Below are 16160 nucleotides of genomic sequence, written 5' to 3'. Positions count from 1 at the left end.
ACGAGTTACAACCATGAATTTTTCGGTTGGAACAACAGTCTGCAGTATGTCACTAGTCACTTCTAGCGTATCCAGTTGTTTACATCGTATCGGGAGTTGTTGCACGGGAGTTTGTTCTCTTCACGAATACTGGGTACTTAAACTCTGTGTATCGGGTTTCGGTTGATCTATTAGGTAAAATGAACGACTGCAAGACAGTGACGATTTCTACAGTAGATATTAGCTGGCTAAATAAATCTAAAAACAAAAAAGGACCCGGACAAATTAAAATTAATATGTAGAAAGATGTGTCAGGAAAGTCGCTGAGAGATAAGCTAGTAGTCTTGAATATATACAACAAGGGAAGACGAAGTCGCAAGTTAGTGCGAAAGGTCCCCAAAATAATGTAAGTTCCTGTCTGTTATTTTTTCAGTATTTTCTTTATTCATTTGTTATTGTTACAACTTTCATTAATTTAATGGTGTCCCTATAGCTCAATACTGCAGTTATTTTCTAATAATAGTACTATTATTTGATCAATATTGTATGTTTATTCATAATATGACTTTAAGTGTAACTTTAATAAATTACATGATGTTAATTCATATTAATACACAGCATTTAAAAATAAGTGTCATAATAATTTTTTTCGTAATTTAACCTTTTTATTGATTTTCTATATTTCATAATATTCCAATTGTACAGGGACATCATTTTATTTTTACTAACATTTTTAATATTAACCTGGCTATACCTTTGGATCAACGCCGTTTGCTACCCCCTTTCACGACTGGAGTTCGATGATACTGGCGTAATGTACAAACAGATCACTTTACTAGGTATAGGAGGGAAGAAAAGTAGTTCATCCATTTACGTAAACTAGGAAATATCGCGATTTTGAGTTTGATAATTTTCATTAGGTTTTTGTTTAATCAGAATACAGTACAGTATTAACAATAAGTGTTTTTACTCACGAACTGAGCTGTCCATGTGGACGTATTCATTATGCAGTGTATATTATACTGTCTACAGCACATTAGCGTACAGTATAGAGAATGAAGTTAAATTGAAAAATAATCATAATATGGATATTTAAACACATTTTTAAAAATGGTGGCCGTTCATTTCGATACAGGCTCCAATTCTAATGTGCATATTATCACACTATACTGTAGACTATTGTACCTAATCCCAATTACCAGTTTCGTCCTTGGCACTAGTAACTCATGTTGAAATAATTCTGTACCTACTCTATAAAAGAGTATCTTACGCACTGTAAATTCAATCTTCACTTCTTCCCGATCCGAAAAGATAAAATTACTCAGACAATGCTATCTATTGTCCGTCCAAGTCGTTATGTCGTAGAAAGGGGGGAAATCACGTTACAGTTAATTACTTAACGAGGCCCTTTTATTTAAGTTATTTTAAACAGTTGTAAGGGTATAATATTACGTAGACGTCAAATTCCTAACAGAAATTAATGTTCTCAGAAAAGAGCTAAGACAGCCCAGCCACTAGCTGGCGAATAAAAGCTGGTGGGGGAAACCGGAATACGACGTAGGCAAATGGACGACAGTACCTGTGCGAAAATAATTCAATACTGAAAGCTCTTTCGTCACTGGAAAACGCGAACATATTTTTGGAACGTATTGTTTACTATGACCGTAAGGTTACTATGACTGTATATGCGGTCTTGGATCTGTGTGGAGGACGGTTGAGCTTCATTAGTAGAAGGGGTGGGAGTGAAGTACATTAAAAAACTCAGGTACAATAAAAATTGAAGTAAAAAATAAAATGATGTCCCTGTATATACAGTAACGAAGCTTGAGTTGTGAGGGTGCTAGGAACAAACGACTGCCGCATTGTCTGTAATGAGGCGATAATAGCGGTCCTAGTGGTCAGCAACTATCTATGGATGTATATTTACTACGTATTGAGCTTCGTGACTGTATATACTAAACTGTGGCATTACTTTAAAGACTATCTTTAAAAAGTGCGATGCTTTCGATGAGCTTATTTACGATTATGATTATATTTATTATTTATGGTTAGAAAAGGGTATCCGTACTTTCATTGTTGTTCACGGTGGTCTAGTAAATATCGTGCCTGTCTTTAGTTCCAAAATCCAAAGAGAAGTCGTTTGCACCGTGCTCTAAATTCCTATTTGAATATGACTAGGAATTTTTAGTCCCCAAACCGCGAAGTTAAGTCAGCAAGGACTGTAGTCAAGTGGAGGAACTATCGAATGTGTAACAAGGAATATGCAGCGATTAGCTTCAAAATAAGCAACATGCTAACATTGATCATAGCTCCGCCCGCGAAAAGCGTGACGTAACTTTCAATGAAACACCGGTTGAAGTTACGTAATTGAAACGTTGGGCCGAATAACGGTCTATGTTATAATTTTTCAAAATAGAGTTTTTAATGGAATAATGTTCTGTATAGTCTTACACAGCTGTCCCAAAAATTGTTTCTCAATATATATATATATATATATATATATATATATATATCTATACGAGTTACAACCATGAATTTTTCGGTTGGAACAACAGTCTGCAGTATGTCACTAGTCACTTCTAGCGTATCCAGTTGTTTACATCGTATCGGGAGTTGTTGCACGGGAGTTTGTTCTCTTCACGAATACTGGGTACTTAAACTCTGTGTATCGGGTTTCGGTTGATCTATTAGGTAAAATGAACGACTGCAAGACAGTGACGATTTCTACAGTAGATATTAGCTGGCTAAATAAATCTAAAAACAAAAAAGGACCCGGACAAATTAAAATTAATATGTAGAAAGATGTGTCAGGAAAGTCGCTGAGAGATAAGCTAGTAGTCTTGAATATATACAACAAGGGAAGACGAAGTCGCAAGTTAGTGCGAAAGGTCCCCAAAATAATGTAAGTTCCTGTCTGTTATTTTTTCAGTATTTTCTTTATTCATTTGTTATTGTTACAACTTTCATTAATTTAATGGTGTCCCTATAGCTCAATACTGCAGTTATTTTCTAATAATAGTACTATTATTTGATCAATATTGTATGTTTATTCATAATATGACTTTAAGTGTAACTTTAATAAATTACATGATGTTAATTCATATTAATACACAGCATTTAAAAATAAGTGTCATAATAATTTTTTTCGTAATTTAACCTTTTTATTGATTTTCTATATTTCATAATATTCCAATTGTACAGGGACATCATTTTATTTTTACTAACATTTTTAATATTAACCTGGCTATACCTTTGGATCAACGCCGTTTGCTACCCCCTTTCACGACTGGAGTTCGATGATACTGGCGTAATGTACAAACAGATCACTTTACTAGGTATAGGAGGGAAGAAAAGTAGTTCATCCATTTACGTAAACTAGGAAATATCGCGATTTTGAGTTTGATAATTTTCATTAGGTTTTTGTTTAATCAGAATACAGTACAGTATTAACAATAAGTGTTTTTACTCACGAACTGAGCTGTCCATGTGGACGTATTCATTATGCAGTGTATATTATACTGTCTACAGCACATTAGCGTACAGTATAGAGAATGAAGTTAAATTGAAAAATAATCATAATATGGATATTTAAACACATTTTTAAAAATGGTGGCCGTTCATTTCGATACAGGCTCCAATTCTAATGTGCATATTATCACACTATACTGTAGACTATTGTACCTAATCCCAATTACCAGTTTCGTCCTTGGCACTAGTAACTCATGTTGAAATAATTCTGTACCTACTCTATAAAAGAGTATCTTACGCACTGTAAATTCAATCTTCACTTCTTCCCGATCCGAAAAGATAAAATTACTCAGACAATGCTATCTATTGTCCGTCCAAGTCGTTATGTCGTAGAAAGGGGGGAAATCACGTTACAGTTAATTACTTAACGAGGCCCTTTTATTTAAGTTATTTTAAACAGTTGTAAGGGTATAATATTACGTAGACGTCAAATTCCTAACAGAAATTAATGTTCTCAGAAAAGAGCTAAGACAGCCCAGCCACTAGCTGGCGAATAAAAGCTGGTGGGGGAAACCGGAATACGACGTAGGCAAATGGACGACAGTACCTGTGCGAAAATAATTCAATACTGAAAGCTCTTTCGTCACTGGAAAACGCGAACATATTTTTGGAACGTATTGTTTACTATGACCGTAAGGTTACTATGACTGTATATGCGGTCTTGGATCTGTGTGGAGGACGGTTGAGCTTCATTAGTAGAAGGGGTGGGAGTGAAGTACATTAAAAAACTCGGGTACAATAAAAATTGAAGTAAAAATAAAATGATGCCCTGTATAAAATTGCTTGTCTGTATTCCCCACTAGCATTTCTGTGTAGTAAAAATGTTACAAAGTTCTATGTTGTGTAATATGACTTTCAATAACATACAATCGTAGGCTATACTTTGTGTACGAAACATATTGATGGAATAACGGTCTATGTCGCCCGTGCGATAGTAAATTTATGAGCGGAATTACGATGTAATATTTTTGGTTCTCCTGCACAGTTAGCAGATTATAACATAGACCGTTATTCGGCTCAACGCTCTAATTTGTTAATAGGCGTACATCGTTAGAAAGAGTTAACAATTCCATAACAGTTGTTTCACAGATTTCTGCCTGTGTTTATCATAAGTATAACATATCCCTGTTTAATAACTTCGAATTTATACGAAGAAATTACTGTTGGCTTACGAGAGACATTTCTCTCTTAATATTATCTTCCATTTCTCCTAAACTGTGGGAATTGTATTCGTACTTACACATTTTGCAATTCAAATTTCCCTGTAACTATCGATTACACGGCGTGAGATTGGGAGAAGGATTTCCAGTTTCGTATAATGTCTCATCTTGTTAACTCTCGACGTCACCATTTCTGATTTCTTGTTTAAAATAATCGGCTACGTTTTTTTTTTCTTAGGCCTATCATTTTTATCTTCCTTTAGGAAATGGCTTTATAAAGAAATTTCGCATGCAAATTTCTTTTTGTCCCCAACGATTCAGGCCAACAGAAGTATCGTATATAAAAATCCGCTGATCTAACTGGTGTCTTTGCGTGTCTGTGACTACAGTGCTAGCTTGCTGGCCTTCCATCCAGGTGGCCCAGTTCGATCCCCGATCAGGTCTGAATGGAATTTGTGGTGGACAAAACAGAAATTGCAGAGGATTTTTTTTCGGAATACTCCCGTTTCCCCCTTTCATTCCTCCAACACTATTTCCTCCTCATTTCATCTATCATCTGTAATAGTAAAATGAACTGTGATGTCTGGGGTTAATAAGGTTTCCGATGCTGATTTAGGTTTTTAGAGTTTTGGGGTCTGGGTTCGGACTCGTCAGTAGCCGATGGGACATTACTTGCAGGACCCAGGAAGGATGGTTCGCATGTTAGCGTCGAATTAAAGAAAGCCACCCAGGACATCCCTTTCCGCATACTGGGACATATGGCACATACCGGTTTTGTATTCATATAACTTATAATATAAACATATAATATTTGAAACTGCGTACTGGAACAGATATGGCACACTGTCAAGAATTGGATTTGACCATATGTGAAATCGGTTGAGAAAGAAAGAACTACTTAAGTTATTTGAATATAAAACCGGTGTGTGCAAGACTGTATTATGCGGTAAGGGGTTAAGACAATCGTCGCAAATATAGCCTAAATGGCTGCAAGGATCCATCCCTGACCCAGCTCTAGTGTCACCAACTGGGTCCTATTCTAAGCATGATTACTGTCAACTACTTATTGTCAGTAATTTTATTGTAGGCAACATGTTTTCCGCATAGAGTGAAACAGCGTTCTACAGTCTAAATAGAAGTCACTTCACTTACGATATGCCTCTACAGTTATATGCCCGTTTCATTAGAAAATTTTACGCGTACATGCATTGAATGTTTCATGGAGTGTTTATTTATTTTTATTTATTTATTTTGCTAATAATAAAAATAATAAATAAATAAATAAATAAATAAAAATAAATAAACTAAGGGCTAAGAGGGATGAAGTTACAGGAGAATGGAGAAAGTTACACAACATAGAACTGCACGTATTGTATTCTTCACCTGACATAATTAGGAACATTAAATCTAGACGTTTGAGATGGGCAGGGCATGTAGCACGTATGGGCGAATCCAGAAGTGCATATCGAGTGTTAGTTGGGAGGCCGGAGGGAAAAAACATTTGGGGAGGCCGAGACGTAGATAGGAAGATAATATTAAAATGGATTTGAGGGAGGTTGGATATGATGATAGAGAATGGAATAATCTTGCTCAGGATAGGGACCAATGGCGGGCTTATGTGAGGGCGGCAATGAACCTCCGGGTTCCTTAAAAGCCTGTAAGTAAGTAAGTAAGTTTGCTAATAATTGTAACATAAAATATAATATATACAGAAAAACTTTAGTTCGCCCCTGAAAAAGTAGAACTCGTGCTCAGGGTCTTATTATTATTATTATTATTATTATTATTATTATTATTATTATTATTATTATTATTATTATTTTCATTATTATTTTCATTTATTTTTCCCCTGAAAGTTACACGACATGCTAGGCGGCGAAGTAACACTGTCGTTGTCGGTATACGGCTTACTTGTAAATTTTTGTGTAGCGTGAGGGCGAACAAAAATAGTTCTTATGACTTATGTCCCAGGTTTAGGTTTTATATTCTTACGACCAAACGATTCTTAAGGCCGGTCCACAATAAACCGAAAACGGAAACGACAACCAGAACGAGAACGGAAATATTGTTAAAATGTATTTAAATGTGAACATTCACAATTAATTTTCACATTCCCGTTCCCGGGCTCCGGTAAGCTTCTCGTTAATTGTGAATGCTCACATTTTAAATACATTTATTTTAACAATATTTCCGTTCTCGTTGGCGTTTTCGTTCCCGGCTTATTGTGGACTAGCCTTTAATTTCGCGACTATCTTCGTAAACGTAGAGGTATCATGAAGGCGCATGGGGAGCACGGAGGTAGAACTTCACGCATTCATGACGCGGTACTATAATGAGGTGGTATGGTTGGCACTATGCTCCGACCACTTTTTAACCCCGAGAGAGACTCGGTACTCAATTTAATAGGAGACTGAGTGGACCCCGGACTCATTCTGGGAGTTTTGAAAACGATAAAAATCCTTCCACCATCCGAGATTGAACACGGTACCTTCAAGTTCGTAGCCATCCGTAACCAATTGCCGTACCAGCTGAGTTAAGGCTGGTTCACAATAAACCGGAAACGAGAATCGGAAAGACAACGAAAACGGTAAAATTGTTAAAATGTGTACATTTAAATGTGGGCATTCGCAATTAACGAAAAGCTTGCCGGAGCCCGGAATCGGGAACGGAGAGTTGGCCAAGTTTCAACTTTGGCCTTCAAGTTTCCGATCACAGCCCACTAGATTCATTCTGTTGCCATCTAAAAGCTATTTTGTCATCGTATATTTTATAGCAAGAAGATCGTGACATAACCTATGCATTATTTTGTTCCGTGCTGTGCATCATGGAGCAAGTTTTATTTGATGAGATTCTAATATTGAGTGTTGAGGAAAATCCTCACGTTTACGATAAGCGGAGCGCCTCGTATAAAGATGAGAAAATGAAGGAGAATACGTGGCTTTCAATAGCTGCATCTTTGAACACCGATCGGAAGCGAATCATATTTTATTACTGTATTGGTTGTATTACACACTACATATTCATGCTTCAATTCAATAACTACTGTTGTGTTAATTTTTGTTCTCTTACAAATGTTTCTTCTCTAATTATTTTACGTTATGGTAGACTTAAAATAGGTTGTGATAATAAAGATGCATGGGCATATTTATAGTACCGTGCGTAATGAAATGTTTCAGTTGAAATTTCGAAGTTGGTTAACATGTGCTTATGTTGGCTGCCTTGTACTCATGAGAGAACGCCATTGGTCAATTATACACAAATAACATCAGAATGCGTAAGATCGACTTTACATATCGTTATTGACATACATATCGATATGCATAGTCGTCTACGTTCTCGGTTTATTGTGAATCAAAAATGTTCATATTCACGTCTTCTGCTTCTCGTTTTCATTCTGGTTCTCGTTCCCGGTTTATTGTGAACCAGCCTTTACTTGGCCACCACGATCCTTGTTACGTATATAGATAAATTCATTCATTCATTCAGTGTTTTGCCCAAGAGCAGTCTTTCACTCTAAACCCAGCTTTCTCCAACCTTTCCTATTTTCTGCCTTCCTCTTTGTCTCATATGATCCATATATCTTGATGTCGTAAGTAACATCTCTCTCCTAGGAACGCACCACGACATTGAGTAGCCTTTCGCAGTTTGTCGAACATTCGCTACGCATCGTCTCTCTCTTCAGCTCACGTATCACTCAACCTGAATCTCTCACATTTTTGTTCTCGTTTATTTTTATCCAGGATTGTATTACCCATTCCCAAGGCTGAATTCGATATAATATTAAAAGGTGAGGCTGTGTGTTTGTGTTGAAAAAATCAACCTTGTCCAGGATGGCGAGTTCTATTTGGAATAGGCTACCGGTTTTGTCAAGGTTGTCTCTTTGTACTTGTGCTGCAGAAAACGGAGAGGAAGTCTGCCGTATCAGCTCGGTTATTTCTTCTACAAACTGCAGACGCTACCTGCATTGTACACTTACCAATTTTCAGCTTTCCCCGCATGCTGTTTTATAACTTTTTGTTACGTACATATCGCCTTGAGCGCTCATGATTTTTATTTCAAAGCCACAATGAACACAGTCCTAAATATATACAGTATGTATGTAGACCATAGGCTAGCATTTGCCTCTTACGTAAGTTCGTTTAATCGCTGAGAGATGTCGGTAAGATCTTGTCATCATCAGAGTCCGTGGATATCCACGGACTCTGGCCATCATTCTTTACTCACACAAACAGTGACTTCGATCTCTATTATTTCCTATAATCTGAAGGAATTATATTGTTGAGTTTAAAAAAGAAATAGGGTAAAGGTTGGTAATATTGTGATACTAATAATATTATAATAGTACTTTTTTTGAGAATTTATTACAATTTTACTGAGCGAGAGAAGGACCGGTTTTGTGCAGAAACTTGTCCACGAATATTCCCTTAATACGTTGACGCAAAAAACCGATCTTCCTCTCGCTCAGTAAAATTGTAAAAAATTCTCAAAAAGAACTATCACAATATTATTAGTATCACAATATTACCAACCTTTACCCTATACTAAATTTTGTGTCAGTTACTATCAATGTGAGTAACAATTAATGACAATAATAACCATTATAATTCATCATCATCATCTTCAAGGTTTAGGCGTGGTGGCCTGTTCCTTCCTCTTGGAAAGTGTGCTCCCATCTATTGCGGGGTCTTCCGACATTCCTCCTTCCTTCCGGTCTGTAGTTCAGTGTTTTTATGGGAATCTGTCTTCATTCATCCTTAATATATGTTCATTGCAGTTTTTCTTTTGTCTTGCTAATCTGTCGTTTAAGTTGAAAATTCCCAGTTCCGTCCTTATATTTGTGCTTCTTTTCTGGTCCAATAGAGTGCATCCTGCCACTGATCTCAGGAATCTCATCTCTGCAGCCTCTATCCTTCTTCTTTCTGATCGAGTCAATGCCCAGATTTCACTGCCATACAGAAGGACAGGGACTGCCATTACTTTATAACTTTTAGTTGGATCTCTTTTAGTTTTCCGGGATAAAGTTCTTTTTATTGTACCACACATTCTCTGGAATTTATTTATTTTGTTGTTAACATCGTTGTTTTCGCAATAGGATACGTTGAAATCCAAATAATTGAAACTACTCACCTGCTCAATTATTTTATCCTCTATTACTATTTTGATCCTTAGATGCTAGTCCCCAGAAAGCCCATTGCTTTAGTTTTTGTTAAAGATATTTTAAGATTATAATCTTTAATAACTCTTAATAACTTATTTGTTGCTATTTGCAAACCGTCCTCTGAATTACTGAAAATCACTTGATCTTCGGCAAACAAAAGAGTATCTATGCTCTCTTTGCCGACTATAAAATGTTCTGTTAAAATACTTTGCCATTCTTCAATGACTGCGTCTATATTTATACATTAAAAATTGCTGGTGACAATGAGCATCCCTGTTTCACTCCCTAGTTTATTATAACCATTATAATTTAACACCAATATTATAATCATTACCACCATCATCACCATCTTCTCCATTATCCACACCATCATCACAATCACAGTGACCATTATCAGTATCATATTACAATCATCTGCTTCATTATCATTATTAGTATTACCATCACTACTACCATCATCACTGTTAATAATAATAATAATAATAATAATAATAATAATAATAATAATAATAATTTATTTTAGCTGGCAGAGTTAAGGCCGTAAGGCCTTCTCTTCCACTCAACCAGCAAAAAGTATATATACTCGTACATATGCATGAACTTACAAAGAATTCAACAATTTGATTTAGATGAGAGTTACATGTATACAAGAGTTATTTACAAATTAAACAACAAAATACTATGAACTATTAATTAAACACTGAAATAAACTGTGTAGCAGAATTAAACTAAAATACATAGAATGTTAATATATTTCAAATAATATTAGATAATAGAAAGAGATTATTATGAGACAATTAAAATACAGCACAATCAGGATGATGTCTAAAGAAAAAAAGTAACAATGTAGTCAGTGATATTTTAAATCAGTATGATTGGAGTGAAATGCTAATAAGGTTATCTTTTAAGCTGTTCTTAAAGGTGTTTGTTGTCTTGCAGCCCCTAATACTTTGTGACAAGGTGAATATTGTAAAAGATGATGAATAACAAGATGTTCTATGAAGAGGTATACTTAGCGTGCCACAGATAAGTGATCTGGTTAATATCACCATTATAGTAAGCATTACTGCTATTATGGCTACTATTCATCACCATCACTCCCATCAATATCACGATCATCACTTCTAATCTAATACCACTTCGTCAGAACCACCACACCCATCAACTTCGTTAATATTACTCCCGTCAGCTTCTTCACCAACACCAATTCACTCGACATTTTCAACACCTCCCCATCGAAACTTAAAAAAAAAACACTCCCATCAAAAACTTCAAACAATTTTACATGTAGATCTATAATTTACAAGCAAGTTTCGCAGCAGCCAAGAAAATTCTAAATCCCCATTAGATCTATTTCGCGAATAGAATAATACATACTTAAAGAAAGAAGATAACGCAATTTATTGTACCAAGATATTTAATTCAATTTACTAAGTAGTCACCTCCAGAAGGACAAGAGAATAACAGGGAAGGTTGGACTTTGGACATCGGAAGACGACCTCAACCGTCATAACTGATTTATAGTAAGTCAATATTTTATTGTATTACAGTACTTTATTTCTTCTGGTCTTTATACTTTCTTCTAATCGTGTAATAGCCAATTAAATCTCACTCGAGTTTTGATTTTCTCTAGATAAATCAAAACCTCTAGTGAGATTACTGTTGATAAATTGATCTTATTCGTTCAAATTAAATGGATCCATACATTCCATTTGTGACTAGGCGTATGAGTAATATATACCTTAAAATCTGTAAAATATTCCTTTTTCGTGACCATTACAGGCATATACATATTTATGATCCTCTCAGGGTGGTTCTCTCAAAATCAATACATTTAAGGAAAGGTTGAGAAGATTAGACTGAAAATGTAATTGTAGGTGCAGTTTAATTATCTAAGTTGTGTCACGTAATTAAGTTGATATGTAATTAATTAAGAAGATATGTAATTAAGTTGATTTGTAATTAATTAAGGTGATATGTAATTACTTAAAATGGTAATAGTTGGATGAAATAGAAGTACTTATAAGTTATGTTAACTTTTGCTTATTGTAGGCGTTATTATAGAATAGTTTTTATTTATAGTCCTAGGTTTATTGCATCTTTTTATTTATAGTTAGAAATGAATTTAGGTTTATTTTATTTTTTTATTTTTCTTTTATTGCTGTAATTATTGTATAATTGTAATGGTATTATTGTATATTACATATCACTGCCACCGGGTGAATACCCAATTATAGTGTTAATAAATACATACACATACACATTAAAGAATATTATTATTAAATTAAAATAATTGCTGAGCAATATCGAGAAAAGAAGATTGATTATTTAGAAGTATAAAAATTTAGTGATGAATTGCTCTGATGGGTTGAAATTAATTTGGTTTTTACACTATTATTGTCTATGTTCATGAATGAGAGACGACTTAAAATCTATAAAATATTTCACTACATTCATGGCGCAATTTTTTTCATACGATCTAAAAACGTATATACAGCATGTGTGCTCTGCAGGCAATTTCTTTTTGATGATTAATAGAGGTACAAATAATCAGATATAATTACGAAAGAGATGTAAGCATTCATTGATAATCCAAAAACTTGTATTTTCATGTAATCGCAGGACGTGTGATGTATTCAGCTCTGCAAATAGCTTTTTTTATGTGCTGAATATATTTTCATAATAGCCTACGTAATGTCACAAGGAAAAGTAAAAAAAATCTTTTTATTTATGTAGTAAAAAAAATTGTTGATTTCTCCAATTGTTGTAAAAATAATTTCTACATAAATTGCTTTTTTTTTTGATAGCACGATAAAAATGTTAGCATTACATTGTCTTCTACAAAGACTTCCCTCGTGTAAGCAAAGCATCGTGCGGTAAATGTTCTTACAAACTGTCCGAACCTGAGTAAATAATGGTTTTAAACATTTGGACAGCTATATAAACGTAGTTTAAATTGAGTTCTTGTTTTCGATCGTGTATTATTATCTTATTTAACCGTTACAGTGTGCGTTCATTGTACACGCTTCAATAAGCCAAAGAGTTTACATCCGACCTAATTCTTGTTCATCTCTATGAGCGTCAACGCAGTATCACTTCAGTAATACCAACAAAAGTAATATATAATAATATAGCGCGTAAATCGGTTCTACCATACCGTGTCAAAATCTTAAGCCTATAGCGCAATAGCTACACTAGGGACCAAATTGAAAACCTACCATCTAGTAGTCAGTTTTGTAAGTATAAGTCGCGCCAGGGATTTTGGCAGATGGATTTTCTTAATGTGAACTGGAGAGCGAGTTCCTCACCGCTGCAAGATCGGCTGTTATCTCTGTCGCAGTGGAATGGGTAGGACATAAGAGTAAACATGCACGCCCGAGTCTTTGTGCACTCTGGACAGTCACCTCCAAAAACTAAACAAATATTACAGTAGTCTATATGTGTATTTGGTATTCCCAAGAAACTTGTTCGATTAATTAAAATGTGTCTCAATGAAACTTACAGCAGAGTCCGTATAGGCCAGTTTCTATCTGATGCTTTTCCAATTCACTGCAGGCTAAAGCAAGGAGATGCACTATCACCTTTACTTTTTAACTTCGCTCTAGAATATGCCATTAGGAAAGTTCAGGATAACAGAGAGGGTTTGGAATTGAACGGTTTACATCAGCTTTTTGTCTATGCGGATGACGTGACTATGTTAGGAAAAACTCCACAAACGATTAGGGAAAACACGAAAATTTTACTTAAAGCAAATAAAGCGATAGTTTTGGTAGTAAATCCCGAAAAGACAAAATATATGATTATGTCTCGTGACCAGAATATTGTACGAAATGGAAATATAATCTGTTATATATATGGAAATATGTTAATCCTTAGTCAATAGATAAGACTGAGTTTTACGAAATACGAACATTAAGGTATGGAAAATGGGAGGCAGTAATGATCAAAATAATTATATCTATTTATTTTTTTAACCAGCAGCCTTTAAATTTAAAACAAAGATTCACTCATAAAATTGGGTTAGACTATTCATCTTATCTCTCAGAATTGTTTCTAAAATGTATAAGGAAAGTAAAAAAAAATTAATTTCATGTAGGCTACTCCCTTGAAATAACTTCAGTTTTTTTTTTTACTTCCGAGCAGAGAGGAGAGAGAAAGAAGTCGACGATTTTAAAAATTCACTAAACTATATTTAACTAGAGACGTAAAATTTAAAATGAAGGTAACTCTATACAATATTGGTTAAACATTCTTAGATTTCTTAAATACCATATCCTAAGGTACTGGTGAAAAGGCAGAAGGGAGTGAGAAATCTCATGTCATCCGATCTCGATGAAAGTCGATATCTGGGGATCTTTGCGATCACAGAATACGAATAAGGTATTATTTAGTCGACTTTGTCCCTAAAGTGGTGGAGTGGGACAAAAATGGGTGAAAAATTAAATTGGATATCTTAGGGGTTTTCGAGACGAAAATTACGAATAATACAAGTTGTGCGAATTCAATATGGCAGTTTCAGTACTATGAATTATATTTTAAAAAATTGAACATCGGATATCGCACAGGTAACACACGTACAGTATTTAAGGGATTATGTAACACCTTTTGATAGTAGGCCTATACATTTAGTAAAATCCAAAATGTAATTTCTACATATTCTGAATGAATGTTGTGCTGGAATTTAGTATAGTCATCAGCCAATACCTCTAGATTAATAAACAACTTTTTAGAATCCATAAAATACAGTATTTATTGTGAACGGTAATTATATTTTTCAATTGGTGCAATTTGTGCAGGGAAAATTGATTTCTCCGATATTTTGTACGATTTCGAATATTTTAAAATGCTTTCTTCTCTGTTCTATTCAAAATGTGCGTGTGAAGAAATTATTGCCCTTGTAATATCCATTACAATCCTATTTATTATACTCTTATATAAATCTAACTTCCGCAGCATGCAGTTTTACCCAATTAACCAAATTATATTTTGATTATTAAGAAGAATCGTAATTTTATTAACTTGAATTGTCGCACCACCAGTAGACGATCCCTAGATTATTACTGGACAAATCTTGTATATTGATCTGGTAAGGGTAGGATTATATATATATATATGCGCAATGCAATGCCTTTTCCTTTTAATTAAGAATTAATTTAATTTAGAAAATGTAGGAGACGTATTTTAAAATCATTGCGAACGGAAGTCATTTATATTTCTTAAAGGCATTCTTTGAGTAGGACTGTACCGTGGAGTGTTTCATAATAAGGATAATTGATATGAGCTGCTGTTATGAAAATATGAACGACTCAGAATGTTATCGCATCTCATTCTCGCAGCTTACACAAACAATATTGGCTCGCCTACTGGAAATGTCATCGAGGTCATCTGCCAAAATCGGTGCCTCCGACTATACAAACGGCTTAAAAGAGCTGCCAGAGTTGCGGGTCTCCACAGATGATATTATCGGCTTCTTTTTGACTGGTATTTACATTTTATTGTGGCTCCCCTATTTCTAGATGATGATGATGATGATGATGATTATTATTATTATTATTATTATTATTATTATTATATGCAATGTAGTGCGCGAAATTTTCTGAATTTTTTTGTTACTCTAGATCAGTGGTTCTCAAACTATTTGAAGGCACGATCCACTATTGGGTGAGACTTGTGTATGCGATCACCACTACCGAATTGGTAGAGTATTTAACCCCATTCAAAAATTACAAATCCCTGCAAAATCGAAAACAACGCTATAATTCTGCTCAGAATCAGTGAATATCATCCAAAGAACGACCAAAACAGAAGAACGCAACTTGAAAGTGATATCACTACATACATACATACATACATACATACATACATACATACATACATACATACATACATACATACATACATACGTACATGCAGTCCACGCCTGTGGAGTAATGGTTAGCGCGTCTAGCCGCGAATCCAGGTGGCCCGGGTTCGATTCCCGGTCCCGGCAAGTTACCTGGTTGAGGTCTTTTCCGGGGTTTTCCCTCAACCTCAATATGAGCAAATGCTGGGTAACTTTCAGTGATGGACCCCGGACTCATTTCACCGGCATTATCACCTTCATCTCATTCAGACGCTAAATAACGTAAGTTGTTGATAAAGCGTCGTAAAATAACCTACTAAAATAAAAAATACATACATACATACATACATACATACATACATACATACATACATACATACATACATAAGTGTTCAGTCCATGGGCAGGTTTTTCACTGCAAACCCAACATTCTCCAATATTTCCTATTTTCTACCTTCCCCTTAGTCTCCACATATGATCCACATATCTTAAT

This window comes from Periplaneta americana, chromosome 8 (assembly GCF_040183065.1).
Source record: "Periplaneta americana isolate PAMFEO1 chromosome 8, P.americana_PAMFEO1_priV1, whole genome shotgun sequence".
In the NCBI taxonomy this organism is placed as follows: Eukaryota; Metazoa; Arthropoda; class Insecta; order Blattodea; family Blattidae; genus Periplaneta; species Periplaneta americana.
The sequence above is the reverse complement of the archived record's forward strand: the minus strand, read 5'-3'. Positions refer to the sequence as shown.